The sequence below is a fragment of the Diadema antillarum genome, unplaced genomic scaffold (assembly GCF_040938485.1).
Source record: "Diadema antillarum isolate AM-2024a unplaced genomic scaffold, OU_Dant_1.0 seq00000094_RagTag, whole genome shotgun sequence".
Taxonomy (NCBI): domain Eukaryota; kingdom Metazoa; phylum Echinodermata; class Echinoidea; order Diadematoida; family Diadematidae; genus Diadema; species Diadema antillarum.
In genome coordinates this window covers 593,822-616,205 of record NW_027271183.1, presented here as the reverse complement: position 1 = coordinate 616,205, position 22,384 = coordinate 593,822, and the positions used below count along the sequence as shown (strand labels likewise).

General features: G+C 37.2%; 1 protein-coding gene across 1 annotated transcript in view; it reads left to right on the top strand.

The window, feature by feature from the left end:
* The window catches only part of LOC139726639 (uncharacterized), an 80,335-nt gene that overhangs the window by 57,072 nt on the left and 879 nt on the right, over positions 1-22,384 (top strand). The window lies entirely within an intron of this gene.

The following is a 22,384-nucleotide window of genomic DNA, read 5'->3' as shown; positions in this document are numbered from 1 at the left end:
ATTTTATACCTCACTTTGTGAGATGACTGATTAATCTTATTAATTCAATGAATAAAATGATGGCATTTCTTAGTTACATGGGTACTGTGAGGATGATTGTAGCTAAAGAAATTGACGTAGTAATGGATAATTAATTTAAAAATCAGTGCCAGTTTAAACATTCTGTAGAAAATGTGCACAGCTCACAAATAAAAGTGTGTACTTATGATATTATCAAGGAAAATTGCATCCTGATATGATGCTACTTTGTATCGTATGAAAAACAGAAAAGTCTGAAAAATAAATCAGTGAAAATTTTGAAGAAAAAAGTTAGACACATAAAAAGTGATGAACTGTAACAGTTAGAGAGTGGCTGGGAGAAATGGGCAACTCTAAGATTATCTTCATATAGGTGTTCAGCAGTTTTCCATTGTTTTGGACACAAAATTTCACTTAACTGTAGGCATACTCACACTTTTCCTCAAATATTTGAGTACAGGCAAAGCATATCCATTGAGGAGGGCACCGTTTGTTATGCCTCCGCCACGAAGTGGTGCCGGAGGCATTATGTTTTCGGGTTGTCCGTCCGTCCGTCCGTCCGTCCTTCCGTTCGTCCGTCCGTCCTTCCGTCCGTCCGTAATGAATTTTGTGGACAAGGTAACTATCAAAAGCTGTTGAGGTATCCTAATGAAACTTGGCATGTATATGTATTAGGGGGTGAAGTTGTGCCTATTAGCTTTTGGGTGCACGTGCTCAAGGTCAAAGGTCAAAAGGTCAAGGTCAAATACATAAAATTTCACTATTTCCACCATACATTGTATCTATGCAATGCCTGAAGATATTTTCTTGAAACTTAGTGTATACATGTATTACCCAATTTAGATTCTCTGGTGAAAGTTTGGGTCATGAGGTCAGAGGTCAAAGGTCAAAAGGTCGAGTAAAAGTATTAAAACTTCTTTTTTTTCCCTGTAAATTGGAAAATTGTTCAAGGTATCATCATGGAACATAGTATATATACATGTACTGACTGGCAGTGATTATCTAGAGAATGTAGGGTTCATGGGGTCAAAGGTCAGGGGTCAAAGGTCAAGTGCAACACTTCAAAATTTTACTATTTCCCTCATGTTCATGCAATGCCAGCAGGATTAGTATTTTTTTTTTTACACTTGGTGTATGCATGTGTAACCTAATAGAAATTCTCTGGAGAGTTTTTTTTCTTTTTCTTTTTTTATTGCCTCAAAGGTCAAAAGGTCAAAGATCAAGTGAAAGTGCTGAACTAACTTTTTCCTCCATATCTCGAAAGTGGCTCAATTTATTGTGAAACTTACTGCATATCTATGCATGTTCTACCTGAAAGTGATTATCTTATGAATTTTAGGGTCTAAGGCCAGATGAACATGGTAACAATTTACTATTCAGTACAGAAATTGCACTTTTTCTCCTTACCGGTACCATGAAAATTACTCAATGCATAAATGTATGAATGGGTCAAAGTCAAGTTAAAGTCCTTAAATCCCCAAATACATGCTCTCCTATTCATCCAATTAAACCAAGTTCAAGGAAAGTGAACATTCAACACATTTCTGACAAACTTGTCATTTCAATATTTTGCCAGTTTTGTGAAAATGTAATCACACATTGTCCACATGTACTATCTAGACCTATTAGGAGAATCATGCATTATGGCAGAGGCATACCAGTTGCCATAGCGACATTTCTAGTTTTGTTTTTGTTTTTGATTTCCTCTGGCATTGTCATATCACACTCGGGTGGTGCTAGCAGAAGTACAGCATTTTCGCTTAGGCCTACATTTTACAGGTGTGGATATCTCAACACAGCCCTATGGATTCTACTCTCTTGGATTTCATGATTTCCATTTCATTCTATTATTTTTATTTTATCTATTTATTTTTTTTTTTTTTGGTCTCTTCTCGTTCCGGGTAGGCAAGAAGGTTATCAGTTCACAAAACTTGTTGCCTTGTATTAGTCAGACTTTCCAGGGAGTCATAAAGAATAATCACCTCCCTGTTGTAACGTCAGTACATATTTCTCACCCAGACACCCAGAGTGCAATGTGAAGGAAGTTTTCTCTGGTGCCTCATAATCATCCAAGGCTATGTTCACTCTTCCCAAAAAGGCCATATTTAGTCTGTCAAAACTGTCTTTTTCAGACAGTTTTGTTCCATGATAGAGAAAATACAAGACAAAGGATAGATGAATACCTGTCTTTTTACGTCCGCCAAGGGAGGAGGTTATGTTTTTGTTACCGTTGGTTTGTTTGTTTGTTTGTTTGTTTGTCCTTATGCAAAATAACTCAAAAAGTAGTAAACAGATTTGGATGAAACTTACAGGAAAAGTTAAGAACGACACAAGTAACAAACGATGAAATTTAGGTAGTGATCCGAGAATTTTGGGGGAATTTATGAAGGATTTTTGATATTTTGACAGGTAGGTTAAATGAGCTTGGGAGTTCAAGCTGCGCATTTTTGAGGTTTTCAAACGCGCGCTAAAGTGCATGCTCCAGTTTCTGCAGCTGGGCGAGGCACACCGCGCAGCTAAGGGTTTATGACGTAACAAAGGCTTCTATATTAGGAAATCGGGCGATTTTTCAGCATGTACACTTATGGGTGTGGAAATCACTGATCTCTATGGAAGAGCCCAAAGAGTTTTTCCCTGGCCAGTGGTGGAGAGGAGAAAAATCTCTTTGGGAAGAACAAGATCATCAAGGGAAAGTAGCTGCTTGGCGGAGGTCTGCGCTCTCAGAGTGCTTTTGTAGTCTTGTGTTTATTTTGTTTTCTTTGAGTGAATAATCAGTATCAACTTAATTCAGTGCTGAGATGTTTCAAGCTTAAATTGAAAAGTTTTCTTGTACACAATTATGTGACAGTGCTGAGATGTTTCTACCATGTATTTCTGTTTTTAAGCGTGATTTGAAAAGTTTTCTTGTAAGTACAGTACTCTCCAGTTATCGGGCATAGCTTTAAATGGGTACTCCGTTTAATTGGGTAGTTTTGTCAAAATCAGTTCCAATGCACATTAGAATTACCTGATAATCGAGTTGCCTCTTCGCATAAATGGGTAAATAATTTTCTTCTAATCTAATTTCTACCCGCATTTTATCACAGATATAACACTTAGAGAAATCATGAATGTCAAATTTTCCACGGCTAATCGCATTCTCTGCTTAATTTGCAAAGAAGACTGATCATTTGAGGAGTGATTAAACATGAAAACACATGTACCAGTATCGACTTGCCACACGTAAACGAACATTACAAATGTAGCTGGCACTCACAATTGCATAGACGGACAGGAGTTGAACACACTTGCACTCCATCCTTGCTCCGCAGCAACGTTCATCATATGAGAAGTTTGCAACAAAAATCAGTTCATGCACCAGCTCCATAATTTTGCTTTTCCTCAGTCACTTCTCGAAAAGTAACCCAACGTTCTACGTGACTAGTACACGCAAAGAGACGTGTTCATTTTGGAAAACGCCTGCATGTTAGCGAGGAGTCTTAGAGTCAAACGACAAAGATTTCTGAAGACATTTTTGTCCATAAAAACAGTGTAAATTATTGCTCTTGACTGAGCAAGTGTAAGGTATGTATGATGTGCCGTGCAAGCGCGCGTGTTAAAGTGAAAACTAAGTTTCGGTAAGTGCTTGAGAACCCGTCTAGCACCATTTCATTTTTGCTTGCAATATATCGAAAGAGTCCACTCAGAAACTTACCTGGCTGACGCGGTTTGCCGGAATGATGAGTCGGTTTGGAGTATTTTGAGAAAAATGATAATAGTAGGAAAACCGACTTTTATTCCAGAAGGCTCCAGACTAACTCGGTCTCGAGAAAAATTCGACCCTACTTCAGACAATTCACACGCAGTTTGTGATCGCCACATTCTACTGGCCACTGCATAATACCAAATGAGGCCTAACTGAATGGACAGGAAAGTGCGTGCTAACGTAATTCTGTACAAAACAAAACAAAAATGACAGCGCGCGGTCCTCAGTTGCTGAGACGCGCGGTCTTTGGAGTTTTTGTTGTTGTTTATCAAGCGCCTTTGATTATTCTAGAGGTGCTTGATAGGCGCACACTAATTTTGCATGCGCGCAAAAGAGGTTTTTGATGCGCGCGTTGTAACAACTTGGACCATTACTGCGAGTAGCCAGAACACGAAGCGCTAGTTTATACAGGCCGCTCCCATAGGACAACACTGTACAATCAGAGGGACAACCATAACTCATCCCGCCGTCAAAGCGAAGCCGAGTTATCCCCGAGTCCGAGTTTAGCCTGACCCCGTTCGGGTAAGTACTGAGACTGAACCTTTTTGGTTAATATTTCGCATTTTCGTCGTTACCCATCGAATATCTTGTTATAACATCATTATCCTGCACATTTCCTAAGCATACGTTCACATTTGGGAGCGAAATTTGATAACTTTTGCAGGCGTACCAGAACTTTGTTTGGGCTTTAAGCATACATTGTAGGTGTTTGGTGCAGTGTACAATACATGTACGTACACATTGTGTGTGTCAATTGTGAATTAGACGTGTTCTTCTGTTAATCGGGTACTCCGCTTAATCGGGTAAGAAACGCTCTGCCTGAGCCTACCCGATTATGTGGAGAGTACTGTATCTTGATAATTTTCTTTGTATTCATCAGTAAAATTTCCTTATATTTGTACCTAATTTAGTTCATGATTATGCCTGCTGGACTTTTCAGAATATTTCAAAATATTTTCATTGCACTCTGAGTAGCCATTCTGTAAGCCTAATTTTTGTCTGTACTCTTTATGTTAAGATCAGTCCCATCACTTCCTCTAGGCATTATGTTGATACCATCTGCAGATGAAACAAAAACCCAACTTTAGTGCTTCAAAATATTTCTAGAATGTGAGTTAGGGATAGAAACAACCAATGTAAAAATGCTAAACAGAATAATGAATATGATATTGTTGAATATAAAAAATGTGTACAATAGTTATAATAAAATTGTTTCAGGAATACGCCATCTACATTTATGATTTATTGAGAAAAATTGGGATATCTCCTTTATATTTAAGGCCTTATTGCAAAATTTGTATACTGTTGTATGGTAGGATGTTTTGTGATACAACTGACCTACACATAGGCCTATGCATTATGTGATACTGTATAACATAATATATTCGCGGCACGAAATTTTTCGCGAATTACAGCCAACGGCCTTTTTTGTGGCATGAAATTTTCGCGAGTTGCCACTGGTGTTCAATGCATACAGTTTTACAGTAACTCGAACATTTTTCAATCACTACTCCCAATGGTAAACAAAGCCTTTAAAGAGGATATTAGTGGGCGGATCCAGAGCCAGGCTAGGCCTGAGTGTCTCTCATATTGAGGATTGGGATAAATGGAGAGTTTGAAGGTGACAGGAGGAATGCTCTGTGAATTCTCTCCTCCCTGTTGTGATGCGGAGGAGCCTTGGAGAAGAGGAACAGGTGGGCAGGCTTGGCCCCCAGAAAGGGGCTCAGATGCACTCCTCAACGTTTTAAGGCTCTCCTTTTTGTTGTTGTTTAAGTCTTGTTTTATACCTCCTCCAGAGGTTCCAGAGTGGTATAGGGTTAAAGGGAAACTTACTTCCAACACATGGGGTGGATGCTGTGAATGCAGAAATGTTTCCAATAGTGTAGAACTCATCAGTGTGCAGTTTTGAAGAAAAAGTGGACAATCTGTTCAGGAGTTATAAGATTTTTGCAGTTTTAGGTTATAAATCCTCTCGTCGCTGGATAACAAGGCTCTGCTGTAATATGTGATGTGTTGGTAGTGGAACAATATGAAGATGCAGTATGTAATATTTACACATAACTGGAATTCATAAAAATTTGTTATTTGAATGAAAAGTTCACATTACCTTTAACTTTTGACTGACATGTGATAAGTAGTAGTATTGTTTCCCCTACTTTTAATTGAGGTAGGGCTTACTGTATTTAACGAACCTGTAAGTCTAGTGGCTTTTCATTACACTACAGTAGTAAAGCAAAAATATGTTAGGAATAATGTTGCTATTTTCTTTTTATCATTCCTCTGCTGTAACAGCTCAAATTGTCGTAGTCTTCCTCTTCCGTAATGTTTTTCATTTTTCTAGCATGATGGAAGAATACATGACTTGCCTCTTTCAGAAGGCAGTGGGAATACTAGTAATAGTATTACCCTGAACATTCAATGTAGGCTTATAAAATCAGTAGTAGGTCAAGGGAATGTGTAGAGATTAAGTTTTATGGAATCCTTCTTGTATTTCATTTACGTCGTACTACTTCAGTGACCTATGAATTGTGAATCTTTCTTATCAAGTTGCATTGTACGGTGGCATATGGATTTAATCAGAACTTTTGACAAGTCATAACTTTGACAAGTCATAACTTTGACAAGTCATACCTTTGACAAGTCATAAAGCTATTGAACAGATTGTCCAATTTTCCTCGAATTCACCGAGGATGTGTTCTATCATTTTTGCAAACATTGAATTCACCTATGTATGTTTGGCATGAATTCCCCTTGAAGGAAAAACAAAATGTCGTCTTTGGGGCTTTGGCTCATATTCTCCCGCTGTGTTAGTCATTCAGGCAGTAGGCTTCATGCCACCTGCGTAATAAGATCACTGCAGCCCAAGTGAGATTGGTCATGATATGATATAGAGATATATTATGCCTTTCGTACTCTTACTTATTTTACATGTCTGTTTGGGTCTCTGTTACTGGTACTCAGGGTCACTGTGCAATGCAAAATCTGAAATTCTTTAGACATTTTCAGGGCTCGCACTTAACTTTTTTTTAGCTAGCCAGGCGGACTACTTAGGATCAATTTTGACACTGAAGCGATATTTTGGCTAGCCAGACGGACCAGTAACTTCAGAATTTTACGATTTTTAGCTAGTCCGACGTGATTTCGGGTGGCCAATGGCCAGCAGACCATCGCCAATTTCGAACCCTTATTTTGCTTTTTGCTCAACATGCCATTTGCCACAGGACATCATCCAAACAGACTTTTGACAGCTGGTGGCAAGGAGAAAGAGCGAGAGAAAGAGAGAGAAAGTGACTGAGAAAGTGAATGAGAAAGAATTTCAACTTTATAGAAGAATCACAAATCAGGTCTGAAAGTAGAATCATGAGTTCAGTTCAAACTGAGTTGGCTGTACTTCACCTTGAAGTTCTAAGCTAACCTTAAATGGATAGTCTATAGTTTTGGTTGATAGGGAGATTCAGGTTTTAACTTTGTGCAAGATAATTAGAAACCACTTATGTGAAATATCAAAGAGCGTACCGTTCTAAGAGGAGTTATAAGCTTGTCTGATCAAAATTGGTTTTGAAATGGCTGAGATATCAAAAATAAGGTAAAACAAAGTGATGCTAAAGATGGTGGGTCCCACCTTTTATAAGGACTGCTTTGTTTCTGGATTAAATCAACCATTTCAAAACCAATTTTCATCTTATAAACTTTTAATTCTTCTTTAAATTGTATGCTCATTGATATTTCATAATAAGTGCTTTTTAATCATCTCGCAAAATGTTAAAATCTGAATCCATATATCGTCCAAAACTATACCATGCCTTTAATACTATAGGGCCTAAATACTTAGTCAAATTGGAGTGCACCTTTAAGATAGGGACTGCTTGAATACTTTAATAGGTAGCCAACTTTGAATTATCATCCACACTCTATACCACAAGACCTCTTGTGGTTAAATCGGTGATACTTAGCCCATTTTGCAACCCCACTTCAAAATTTGTTACTAGCACTTGCTGTGCATAACACAGGTCATTGCATGCAGCACACTACCCTACCAAATTCTATCATGCAATGGTACCCATTGATAAAACCTACAAGACTTATCATTGCTGATAAGCACCACGTGAACACACTCACAGTTTCACAGCAGCATCGTACGATCGATCGAAAAAGTAACTGTGTGCACATGGCCATTGTCTCTGGTTTTGGCGAAAGACCAAAATGAAATCCGAGACAAAAGTGTTTCAGTCAAGTTGTAAGTTTACTATCAAGAGGTTGAAATTACTTTCAAAAGGGTCGGATGTTTGTGATAGTGAACATACCACGCATACATGTGGGCCTATAATGCTCTTATATGAAACCGCTATCCATTGTAAAAATCAACATCTCCTTCAGGTTTCTGTTTGGGGAGTCAGCAGCAAACATTCTGCAGAGAGTTGGCAGTGGTCAAGCATTAGTGGTCAAGCATTATTTGGCCAGTTTGCACACTGATTTTCTGACTTACGGTTAATAATCTCAGCTTTTATGCAACAGGGCCCAGTTTGTTGTTGTTGTTGTTGTTGTTGTTTTAATTTGCACGATAATTTGCCCTTTGTGGCATTATTGAACAGTACACAAAATGGCTTTTTACACTTGTGTTTCTTAACCCCGGACTTTCTCTGACCCAGGACTATCGTTAGTCCCGTACCAATTTTTTCAGCTTTTTACACTGGCCAATTAGTCCCGTACTATCTCTTGTCCGGGGCTAAGGAGAAAACTGACCTTTTTACACTCGTATTTCTTAGCCCCGGACTTTCCAAACCACATGAATATTCATAATTACGCTGTGTACTGTACACGTACACGCACGCACCGGCAGCACTTGATTGCCTCGTTTCTGATTGGTCAGTGAGGGTCGGACTTCGTCTCCGTCGCTTAGCCCAGGATTATTTTTTCGTTCTGTTTACACTCACTTGCTTGGCACCGCAATTGCGGTGCTAACCCCTGCTATTTTGCAGGGCCAGATAGTACCGTACTATCGGTGGGGCTAGCCCACTTTGGCAAAAACGAGTGTAAACAGAAAGTGGGCTAAGGATAGTCCCGTACCAACGGTGGGGCTAAGGCCCCCCCTTAGCCCCACCGATAGTCCGGGGCTAAGCAAAAATTTAACAAGTGTAAAAAGCCCTTAAGAAACCATGGATTTGTTAAATCCTGAGATGCAACTTGCCACACTACATGTAGGTAGGCATACTTGGTGCTGGAGTCATGCCCCCATTAGGCCAAAAAAAAAGAATAGTTTGTTTGCCCTTAATTGCCAAAACCCAAGAGGGTCGGTAGGTCGTTGTTTTTTTTTTTTTTTTTGTTTAATACAGGGTACCCTTTTTTCCATGTCAATGCACTCAAAACTCCAGCTAGCTAGCTCACTATCTAAGCGCACACATTTATGCATGCATTGATTGGATTTCGTGCGTGTGCACGCATGTGAGCCAAAAAGGTAGCTAGCATGCATGCAATGCATGCTATAAAACGTAGCCTGCGGCCCCGCGCGGCCCAAACACAATTACAACGGGTTGATGAGATGAAAAAAAAAAAAATTTTTAAACTTTTTTTTCATTCTTTCTTTGGCTTAAAATGGATAATTTTGGGTTTAACACTGTTCACAAATTTGTAGAAGATGAAATTTATGGAAAAAAATAAACTTGAAAGAGCAAAAAAAAACACAAAAAAACGCAACCCAAAATTTCCGTGATTTTTGGTCGGTCGCGAAGGGCAAACAAACCATTTTTTGGGGGGGCCTTATCTCACTGAGCAGCAAATGTTTGCGAGTGTAACAAATTCTAGGGAATTTCAGGTTATGTCAGGGTTCGTTAACAGTTGCAGTCAAATTCGTAAACAATCGCAATCAAATTTGCAAACAGTTTTCATTGTCATAAACGGTTTTTCTTGTAACAAAAAACATGAACATGAACCCTGACTAAACCTAAAATTCTCTAGAATTTGCAAAGCTCGCAAAAATATTCACCACTCAGTGAGATACCTTCTTTAGGCATGCACAGTCTGGAGACTCAAAGTGCTTCATTTGCAGCCGAGTTATTCTTTTTTTTTGGGGGGGGGCGTGGCAGGGGTGTGTGAACAGTGGCAAAGAAAAATATAGTACAGTGTAGTTTTTCACTTAGCAATGTGAAAAGGGATAAGTACAATTGTACATGTAAGTACTGTATGATTAAAAAGTTTTGCATGCTTTCACAAAACAAAAATATTGTTAGTCACAACCAGGTATATGTAAACAGTCAGATGTAGTAAAAATGTCATCATCTTCCAATACTCCCAAAGGTGTGTACAAAGAAAAAAAATGTGGAAATCTATTTTGGGGTCATTACTTCAGAACTCCAAAAGTGCAATTGTGGTTATATTTTGATTAAAATAATACAAGGTATTCTCTTAATATCTCCATTTTTAATTTGAAAAAAAAGAAGAAGGAAATTTCACCAAGATTTGTCTGTAAGTCAATGGGAGACTTATAAGACTATGACATCACCATTTAATATCATCATTGAATATGCAAATGATGCATGCATATTCAATGAGATGATGTCACATTTGTGCTTACAAAGAATGTTGCTGTTTCATGATGAATATGAGAAAATCTCTGAACAATGAAATCCTATAACTATCTTGTTCTTCCCTGACTGATTAATAAAACATTGATAATATCTTTTTATTATAGTCTTTTTCATTAAACTCAACTTGAATATGGAGTGTTGTTCCCCTTTAAACACTTTTCTTACCGATATAGGCATTAGAAGCGGTGTTGGGTTTACAATTTTTCCAGTCTCACTCTTCTCGCTCACAACAATTGTTAGTTTATGACCTCATGCCTAGGACATGTATGATAATGCTGTCATTAACAGCCATTTCTTTTTGCCTGCCCAACCATCGTCAGTGGTTGTGATAAACAAAATGCATTGCCAAGTTTTGATGATTATTTCAGCGGCAGGAAAAAGATCATTGCCGCTTCAGATTACTTCGCAAACATCTTTCACAGGTGGCATTGAGTTTCACAAAGATTCAATGGTGGACAAAGATTTAGTACATATTGAGGTATTCATCTTCAAGTGGCTAGAAGTTTTTCTTTGAAGTGAAGCAATGCCTTCTAAAAATACCCCCAGACATACCTCACATCCTTGTAGTTAGCCTCTAAATGACATCGTTTCTGAGCTATTTGTCCCTTTTGAGGAAGAGCTGAAAGAGAGTCTGTGGAGATTTATTCCACTGGTACTGTAGTATCTTGTTCATATGATAGTAGGAGTTTTCAGTGTGCATTAATGGTTGCACTCAAAATAATGCCTTCTGCTTTGTAAGTTTTTGCATGTTCAATTTTTCAAGATGCTTTAGCAATGCCAGAATTACAGTTTGGGCTAAGCACCTCTAACCCCGCTTTGCTTTCGCGTGCAGAAGTAAATTTACATTATACTGTTGTATGCATTTTTCATACGTGGGTCAATCCATGTCAAATCATCCAGTGCTTGTCACCCGACCCCCTCCGATTTTCTTAAAAATCGCACCAAATGTTCCCCGAAGTGTCTGACGGAGAATCCCAAAATATTTTGCCCCAAGGTCAATTGGTTGCTAAGATACAGCCTCACATAGCAACCGGTGTGCATTCAAAAAAATTAGTTAAAAGAAAATTAGGCATTTTTGATTGATTGTGGTAGCATGGATATTCATGCAAAAGTGTTCATTATCTGGAAATTGAGAGAACTTTATAGTCTTTGCAAGAAAAACTGACAATGACGCGAAATTGATTTTTCGCTAACGTGCACGAAGTCACCGAAAATGGTGTTAAATGTTAATTTTGAAAATTTTGATGCATATTTAGAGGCTAATATCTTCCACATTTCATCACCTTAGGTTCTAAAATATTATGCTGTTGAAGGCTTTGACTTGCTCTGTAATTTTGAAAAAAATCGGCACATTCATGCCCACTGTTTTTATGGAGAGCGCCCTCAAAGTTGACAAAAATGAAAAATGTGCCAAATTCAAGGTCACGGATCACCCTTCGTCCCACCTAGGAATGGCATTAATATTTGTGTATTGATAGACATGTACCTATCTTATCTTGGGTTACCAAAGAAATTTTGCTCCCGAAATGTTCAATGGCAAATTTACCCCACCGAAAATGGTCGTAAATGGCCAAATTCCCATGTAATATCACATATTGGGTTTAGAGGACATTTCAAATGTCCACGCTTTCAAGATGAAAAGTATTAGCCCAGTGATATTTATAGTAGGGATAGTCTGTTATACATATTTTAGTAATATATACCACAAAACACTTTTATTACATAGTAATGACCTTGAAATTTAATCCAAAATTTGATAAAAACAATAAATGGCTCCATTTTCCTCATTGCACTGCATGTAATATGTGTTTTGAAAGACTTTTCACAGAGCAATATTTCAAGAATTATGAAAGCTGACAGCCTACCATATTAGGGTTTTAAACTATTTCTGCTCTTCTTTCAGATTTAGTGTCAATTTGATCATGAATGTTATACCCTTGACCTTGAAGTGCTTCTAAAAATAGCTGTAAATATGTTAACTACAAACCTACGCACACGACAGGTGTATTATGGCATGATATACTTGTGATTCTTTCACAAACACAAAAGCTTTTTATGGTGTAAATGTATACATTGGAATTAATCTAGTACATGCTTGCAAGATATGTTACAATCAATTACTTTGTTCTGACAATGACCCTCAATTTCAATAAAAAGTGGGGACAATAATATTTTGTGATTTTGTGTGCATTTCCTATGGAAAACAGTGCTTCGTGGTGAAACTCATAAAAACTTGACCATTTTTACTATCTATCACTAGTCTTTGATTGATTAATTCTATTCTAGTTATGGTAGAAGAGTGGGCTGTGACAATTTCCAATAAAAAAAAACAGTTATACTGTAGAAAATAAAAAACAAAGAAATACATAAGAAATTCCAAAAACAAGAAAATACATAAGAATTGAAATGATTTTGGAAGTCTTCATAAGGTACAAACCAAGTCTTGTGAAAAAGAAGACTCTCAGTCCTTTTAATGTGCATTTCACAGGCTAGAATAAGAATCTTGTATGTTGGACGCAATATCCATAATATTATCAACTATTATTACGTACTTAAATACAGGGTCTTTATGGAGAGGAATAAGTATTTCTCATGATTTTGAAGGTCATAAATTGAGGGTCATTGTCAGAACAAAGTAATTGATTGTAACATATCTTGCAAGCATATCTAGATTAATTCCAATATATACACCATAAAAAGCTTTTGTGTTTGTGAAAGAATCACAAGTATATCATGCCATAATACACCTGTCATGTGCATAGGTTTGTAGATAACATATTTACAGCTATTTTTAGAAGCACTTCAAGGTCAAGGGTATAACATTCATGATCAAAATTGACACAAAATCTGAAAGAAGAGCAGAAATAGTTTAAAACCCTAATATGGTAGGCTGTCAGCTTTCATAATTCTTGAAATATTGCTCTGTGAAAAGTCTTTCAAAACACGTATTTACATGCAGTGCAATGAGGAAAATGGAGCAATTTATTGTTTTTATCAAATTTTGGATTAAATTTCAAGATCATTATTATGTAATAAAAGTGTTTTGTGGTATATATTACTAAAATATGTATAACAGACTATCCCTACTGCAAATATCACCAGGCTAATGCTTTTCATCTTGAAAGCGTGGACATTTAAAATGTCCTCTAAACCCAATATGTGATATTACATGGGAATTTGGCCATTTACGACCATTTTCGGTGGGGTAAATTTGCCATTGAACATTTCAGGAGCAAAATTTCTTTGGTAACCCAAGATAATATAGGTAAATGTCTATCAATACACAAAAACTAATGCCATTGCTAGGTGGGACGAATGTCGATCCGTGACCTTGAATTTGGCACATTTTTCATTTTTGTCAACTTTGAGGGCGCTCTCCATAAAAACAGTGGGCATGAATGCGCCGATTTTTTTCAAAATTACTGAGCAAGTCAAAGCCTTCAACAGCATAATATTTTAGAACCTAAGGTGATGAAATGTGGAAGATATTAGCCTCTAAAATATGCATCAAAATTTTCGAAATTAACATTTAACACCATTTTCGGTGACCTCGTGCACGTTAACGAAAAGTTAATTTCGCGTCAGAGTCAGTTTTTCTTGCAAAGACTATACAGTTCTCTCAATTTCCAGATAATGAACACTTTTGTATAAATATCCATGCTACCACAATCAATCAAAAATGCCTAATTTTCTTTTAACTAATTTTTTTGAATGCGCACCGGTTGCTATGTGAGGCTGTATCTTAGCAACCAATTGACCTTGGGGCAAAATATTTTGGGATTTTCCGTCAGACACTTCGGGGAACATTTGATGCGATTTTTAAGGAAATCGGAGGGGGTCGGGTGACAACTTTTCTGAAAATTGGATGATTTGACGTGGATTGACCCACATTACCAGTAGGCCTATAAGGTCACATAGACAAGTTAAAATGCAAGATGATAGAGATTGGTTGATTTATATTTATTTCTTTAAAGAGGAATGGTCCCACACTATCAGAAGAAAGTGTCACAATAGAATTAATGCACATGTACTCAATTTTGCAATCATAGCATCAAATTTATATTATCTACAATGTATTCAATGCAGTTAAACTTTATTTCCCACTCTGCATACATAAAAGTATTTGACTAGGATGAATATACTATGTCAGGAGGCTAATTCTCACTGCAAAATATCACCAACAAAATATAAAGAATATCCTCATATTCGTTCTTTACATGCACACCACAATTAAAATGGATCAGGAAGTTTAAAAATATCTGAAGGGTTTTGCGGATGTAATGCAATTAAATACTAGGCTTGATGGTCCGCTGGAATGCGGTGACCACTTTGATGTGTGAGTAGCCTGAGCAGCTAGCTGTGTTTGTGTGTTGCTATGGGAAGGAATCTAAACATTTAGTGGGAATCATGTGAAAAATACAGCAATTTTTTTTTTTAATTGATATCCTTATTTTTCTTTTTGTAAGCATTTCATGAACGAAACAGTATAGGAAACCCATGTGCAAAATTTAGAACATTCGTATGACAGTCTGGTGATATTTCAGGAAATATCTCCAACAGTTGCCTTTCCACGTTAGAGCTAGATGCTGCAATTTTTATGAAGATTTGATTTTTCGCGGGCAGCATGAATGGCCCTAGAAATACAAACTTGATGTAACACGATGAGAACGGGTCAGTGAGGTAGTAGCAGATCGACATGGTGGCCTAACCAAGAGTTTCTCAGCTTGGAAACTCAAAGTTCCAGGAAGAACAGCAGAAAGCGACAGTCAAAATGGGGGCAAAAAAAAATGAGGCTTTGATAGAATATGAAATGCCATAAAAGTCTTGTCCGCCATGATAACTGGTATTAAGTAGGTTCTCGGGTTAATAACATGACATGAGTGAATTAGGATGGCACTGATTCCAAGTGACTGTAAAACTCTTTCAAACTGGCAGGGAGCTTGTTGGTAAACATGTTTAGAGCATGTTTCATGCTATTCACAGATGTTTGTTTGGTTCTTTTTTTTTTCAACAGTCTGCAAAGGAAATCTTATTTTACAGGCTCCTCCCTAGAACACTCTCTCAAAATCACTAGTGGGCTCTCATGGTCCAGAGGTGTTTGCAAATCACCCTTTGCAAGGTTTTTGATGGGTATTTGTGATCTGAAAGATTTATCATCTAGTCTATAATGCACCAGTTCAGGAGGCGGAGCTGAACTTAAAGGGATGGTACAGTATTGTGGAGATGAGAATTGGGCTTTTAACTTTTTGTGAGATACCAAGACACTTATGAAATAGTACAGAGCATACCATTCTAAGAGGAATTCAAAGATTATTCGATGAAAATCGGGTTTGGAATGGCTGAAACATCCAAAAACAGAGTAAAACAAAGCGATCGTGAAAAAAGTGTGGGTCCCACACTCTATTAGAATCGCTCTGTTAGGTTTCTCATTATCTCACCAAAAAAAAAAATGTTAGAAACCTGAAATTAAGTCTCAACCAAAACTGTACAATCCCTTTAACTTTGCATTCGCCGCTGCCAGGGTGCATGCATTAATGCGTATAAATTGTTTACTCTTGGAGGAAAGAGTATCAGTTGTTGCATGTACAATTGGCAGACCATGGTGTTGTATGATCTGTCGTATGCAATAAGTTAGCAGGCGGTGAAGAGACTCGTTTTGATGCGTGAATACTTGGTATAAACTCTGGACATGTTTCTCCAACGAGTTCTGTGGTAGTGTGAAAGGCCCTCTGTGTTACCATAGGCCACACTCGTAACTGAAATCTGCCCTGTTTGACTGGCCACCTGTTTGTATTCAAACCATAATCAGAATTTATGACATTCTTTCTCCTCATGTACTGGCCAAATGAAGAGAATATCAAAGAGTCAAGAGTAGAATGGAATGTCAGACAGTTATAGAAATACAACTTGTCCCTGGAGTAAGTGCATGTGATAGCTGAAAATCCAACCTGCCTGTAATCACTGGAAAAAATAATCACAAAAAACCAGCGTTTTTATGGTAACAATGATAGAAATGACTGGGAAAAAAATGGTGATGAAGGACAGTGAGTGGCTCAAGTATTCTCTCATTTCATGAATAGTCCCCCCCACCCCCCCCCCCCCCCCCTCACTCTCCCATCACTCCAAAGGGATGACAGAAGTCCTTCTAGGCAACCAGATGGAACATACCATTTCAGTGTTCTTTGGGGTCAAGGTGAAATTTAAGACATAAAATTCTTTGTAGTCATTTGAAAGGCAAGAAGAAGTAATACCAGGAAGACAGAGAGAAGAAGAAAAAAGCAAAACACAACAAAACAAAAGAGAGTGATGTTATTTATTCAGATGATCGTTACGAGTGGATGGTAGAAAATGAAAGAAAAATAGTGCCCTGGGGAAACGTATTCTCTGGGATCATTTCCTGAAGAAGTGACCTGGGATTGTGCTGGGGAACGAAGGAGAGTTCTTGTACAACTACCTACTTGTTGAATGGCGTGTTTTCTAGTAACACTAAAACAGAGAATGGTAAGGGAGAGAATATGTATAAAAAACATATGGTTGCTTGGGCGACAAGACCTTGTATCTAAAAAAGGTCAAATGTTCAGGAGAGCAAAAAAATATAGCAGCCAAAGCACTGCATCAAATGGGAGAGCATTTCCTTTGCCATGCCATGGTGGCTTCATCACTTTAAAAACTGATTATCTGACCGTTAATCAAAAAAAGTCATTTTCACCAAAATTTGAGATACAAGGTCTTATCACCCCGATTATGAAGAGAGAGAAAGAACACCCAAGAGTATGTCACATGAAATATTTCTAATTTTTACGCTGTTTTACATAGTTAGTCATTGTGTTTTTTTTTCTGAAGATGGAGAAGAGTAACACAGTACATTAGGACCTCCATTATCTTGATCCTCTGCTATCTGGACATTGATTGACTGACGTTTTACAAAAATGTATATATATATTTGGTGACACGACATTTGCTCCTGCGACAATTGCTCCGGTCTTATTTTCTCCAAGGACTTAGGGTTAGGGTTAGGGTTATATTTGTGGGTAGAATTTATGTTTGGCTAAGCGTGCAGATATTTCATGAGAGCAACTGTCGCAGAAGCAAATGTCATGGAACCATATATTTTTATGTATTTTCGGTACCAAATCTCACTCAAAACACATGCTCAACCATCATCGTGCAAATACACAACAGGACATATTCAAATCATCGCAGCGGACTGTGAGACAATGTTAAAGACTGGTTCTGTGCTTGTCACTGGCACTGAGTGCACAGCAGTTGCTAAGGTACAATTCAGTGGCAATATTCGACAAGTCGCAATATTGATCTCATTGTCGGTCAATATCAATCAAACAAACAATACGTGAAGGGATGTTTTACTTGTATTTCATTTTATTTCCATATCAATTTTTGAAATATGAAAACATGGCAGTGCCATGCAGATAATCATAATATTAGTGAACTGGTAATAATGTGCATATACCCCTAGCATGATGTGTAGAAAGTGCTGTATTTGAGCATATCTTTCGTATCTGGCCAAATCGATCATCTGGATGCCCGCCAGTCCCAATCTGGCCGGATAATCAAGGTTACACTGTAAATGGTTACAATTCAATTCTACTCACTTTATAGTTATCTTACCATTGGGGTCAAGAATTAGCACCAAAAGTCTTTCTTGATTTTTTTTTTTGACCCAACATTTTAATGTTAAAGGGATGGTATAGTTTTGGTTGAGACCTAACTTCAGGTTTCTAATATTTTTGAATGAGATAATGATAAACCTCTTTATAAGATGCGAAAGAGCATATAATTTCAAGAGGAATTCAACCTTGATTTGATGAAAATGGGTTTTGAAATGGCTAAGATATCCAAGACAGAGCTATCCTTATAAAAGGTAGGACCCGCCTTTTATTACGATCGCTTTGTTTTACCTTGTTTTTGGATGTCTCGGCAATTCTAAAACCAATTATCATCAAATAAATTTTGAATTCCTCTTAGAATGGTATGCTCTGTACTATTTCAAAGGTGGTTTCTTAATATCTCGCAAAAAGTCAAAAGCCCAATCTTCATGTCCACCAATACTACACCAGCCCGTTAAGTCTGCTCTGTGTTCAGGGTTATTTGATCAAAAGAGTGTTGTCAAATAACAAAAAAGTAAAAGTGTTTCATATCAAAGTTTTGAATAACATTGATGATTTAAAAAAAAAAAGATAAAACATGGAACTTGTGGAATATTGAAGTTGCAGATGCAACAACCAGTGAGTAGTATTGGTGAAAATCATATGAGGCAATTTGAATAATGTGGTGATTTCATTTGATACATCACAGGGTGCTACATAACTGTTCTTTACCACTTGCCCAGTTAGGCAAGTAGATTTTTGAATTTTAATGGAGCTCCTGCCCAAACATGAATTTTACTTGCCTGAAAAGAAAATCCCAAAAGATCAGAAACGAAACATAGAAAATCACTTGTAAGTCAAGGGCTTGATAAAACACAATCATTTGAATAAACAGCACTATGTTGATTCACATGCTTTCACACTGGATTAACAAACTTGGTTCAATCGGGTGTTGGTATTAGATTGCATTGGGACTTCTTCATGTATGTGTTGGAAAGTTGCTGTGCAGTGAAATGAAAATTCAAGTGCTTTGCATTGATCACTAAGCAGTCATTATCTTTTGGCTTTTGTATGGTTGAATTTATGGGTTTGAAGGGGAAAAATTAAAAAATCACAAAATTGTCATTTCATGACAAACTTGTTATTTCTTCAACGTCATTGTTATTTTGATGACAATATAACTGATTTCATGACGAAAGAGACCCTGCGACACTTGGCACCCCATAGATACCTATGAACTTATCTTCAATCATCACGGATCATTGTCTGAATGTAACTAGTGATATTATTCTCATGTCCCTTTGTCATGAATACATTCCACATAGTGGGCCTGCAGGTTTAGAGGTCTAGTTTACCTTTGGGAACAGTGATTTTAAGAATTTTCAAGATATTACATATGATGCATATGAGTCAGTCTGTTGTACCACAAAACATTCTACCATATAAAGTTTTTGCAATAAAGCCTAAAATATATTAAAGGGATATAAGTATTTTTTCTTGATAAACTGTAACTGTAGATGGTTTAGTCTGGAAACATTTTTATTGTAACTATTGTTCACATTTTGTATATTCAACAATACTTACATTGATTTTATTGATTCAAATTTTTACTGTGGTTGTTTCTATCCTAATTCACATTTTAGAACTATTTTAAAGCACTAATGCTGGGTTTTTGTTTCATCTGCAAAAGGTAAATTATGCTTTTAAGAATCTTGCAAGTGAGAAAGCAACCATTCTTTCTCAGCCCAAATTTCACAGATGCTACTGCAGGGCCAAGAACACAATAAAAGAGGCAAAAGGATTATGGAAAATCCAGGGCAAAAGAAGAAGAATAAGTTATATTGGCGTAATACGACCAACCCTAAAAATGTCCCCGACTGTAGAGATTTAAAAAAAAAAAAAAAAAATCTTCGCTATCATGATCACAATAGCACAATATTTCGATACCGATAGTGCAATTGTTATCACATTGGCGCAGTTGCCATCTTTTCCCATATTTCGCCGGTTCTCATTTGAGTATCACAATTTGAGAGACTTCATGAAATAGATTTTGCTTTTCTTTGAATGTTTCTCATGGCTACATATGAGCAACTTTGGCCATTCTGAGATTTATGTAAAGACTTTTATGTGAGGATTTCATGAAATGGTGTAGAGTTTTATTGCTCTGTTTTCCAAAAGAAAAAGAAAGAAGAAGAAAAGAACAAATCACTACCTGTAAAAGTAGGAAATAAAACAAAAATCAAAACAAATGATATGAACAGATTCTAGGGAAAAGCCTAGTCTCAATACCATAACATATCTAATGAAATCTTATGTTGCCCATCTGTCAAATTTCTCACTCTCTTTTTGATTTTCATATCTTACATGATGGAACATTATCAGGCTTGTGGTTTTTGTTTTCCTTTTCACAGAAATGATTTCCAGATGTAAAAACATTTAATGAGGGTTTTTGGTTTAGTTTGTTGATTTCTGTTCACTTGATGGTACAAAAGCCAAATGCCATGTGGCACATGTAGAGCATTTTGTAGATATGTGTACACCTGTATTTTGATTTATTTTGCATCAGGTGCTTGTTGGAGGAACAGTTGCAAAGATTTGTTCCTGGAATGTATTAACATTTTATGAGAATCGTAAAATTAGCAGAGCATTGTAAATAAGTGTATTCAGATGTGTGGGTATTTTTCCTAAGTGAGATAATGAGAAACCTCTTATGAAATATGAAAGAACATATAATGTTAAGAAGGTTTCAACGTTTATTTGATGAAAATTGGTTTTCAAATGGCCGAGATATCCAAAAAAGTGATAATTATTATAAAAGGCGACAGGCCACGCCTTTTATTAGGATCTCTTTGTTTCACCTTGTTTTTGAAAAGCTCGCAAAACATTAAAAGCTATTCAATCTTCACCTCAACCAGAACTGTACATGCCCATTAATCGCAAATGTCTCAAATCAACAAGAATGGAGTTAGATCGTTTTTGCAATCAAGCTTTTCATTTGAACATCATCACACAGCCCAGTCAGCAATGTTTTGGTAATTTCCGCTATTTAGCCTCCACCATGTTTAGCACTGTCATTAAAGGGGACTTAATGATTTTCAGACTTTAACATTTTAACAATTAGGCCTACAGATCGGTTTTGCTAGGTAGGCCTACACAGTTTCAGGATTTATAGTGACTTAGATGAGAAATAAGAATTTGGGTTTTTTTTTCAAAATTTCTTCCAAATTACAATGAACAAGGATGATGACATGGTAGCTTCATCTTAAGAATCCATGAGTGGGAGGCTCAAGGAAGCAGAACTGAAGAAGAAAGCATGCATAAATTATACACAATCAGTCTTGTAAATGGAATTACACTGCTACATTTCCAAAATGAGCCTCCTCTGTCATCCTATGTCATCCTCTGTGCGCCTCCTATGTCATCGATCATCCTTGTTCAGCGTAATTTGTTTTGGGTTTTGCAGAGTATTGGTTTATCTGCTCAACAATCACAATTAACAACACAAATCAAAACACGGAGCTGTTGATTTATGTACTAGATGATGTGAAATTATGAAAATAGACTGGGCTTCCCCCTTTGATCTTATATTAGAGCATGGCATACAAGTATGGTATCCTCTCAGTCAGGGTCACATGCTGAAAATGAAACCATATGAACACCCTTGCACACACACACGTGGTAGGGGGAATCCGGCTTTGTTTCTTATGGATACTCTTGCTCGTAATTCACCCGTGCTGCTCTGATGACTTTTCTGCGGAAAAGATAGCCCAAGGACTGAAATCAAGACTAGTGTTGAGGAGGCGATTATGGACATTTAGTAGTTTCAATGCACCAAACTGATGACTGTGATGTCATAATGTTGTTAGTCTTCAGGCAACATCCATCACATGATATGACAATATTTGTGATGTCATAAACTTGTTTAATCCTCACGCGACATCCATTACAGATATCCATCAGGTGGTGCAATGATGTAAACTTTATTCTCTACATGTACCAGCTGATATGATTGTATCTCATGTATCTCATGGATTCCTCAGGACTTTTTTTGAGATCGCATTGTCTTTCACTTCACCATATCAACTGGGTGAAAACCTTGTTGTTTTTTCATGATGTAGGGATAGGGGATCATCAACCCTTTCAAGTTTTTTTTTTCTGTGATTTTTGTGTTTGTTTGTAAGAAAACCCTGTGAACAATGGTGAAGGATACACAGTTGACTTTGGCCACATTCAAGTTCTCAAAGTCAAAGCAAAGCAAAGCAAACTAATGTATACCACACCGTACCGTGCCAGATTGGGATCGTTCGAGTGCTCTGTGGAGAAAGTGTACCTCATATGAGTCAGAGGGGAGCACATATTTTTTTTTTTTTGCAACAGGGTCATGCACTTGCCCCGCTTGTGCTACATACAGGTGTCCCATCGAGAGAATC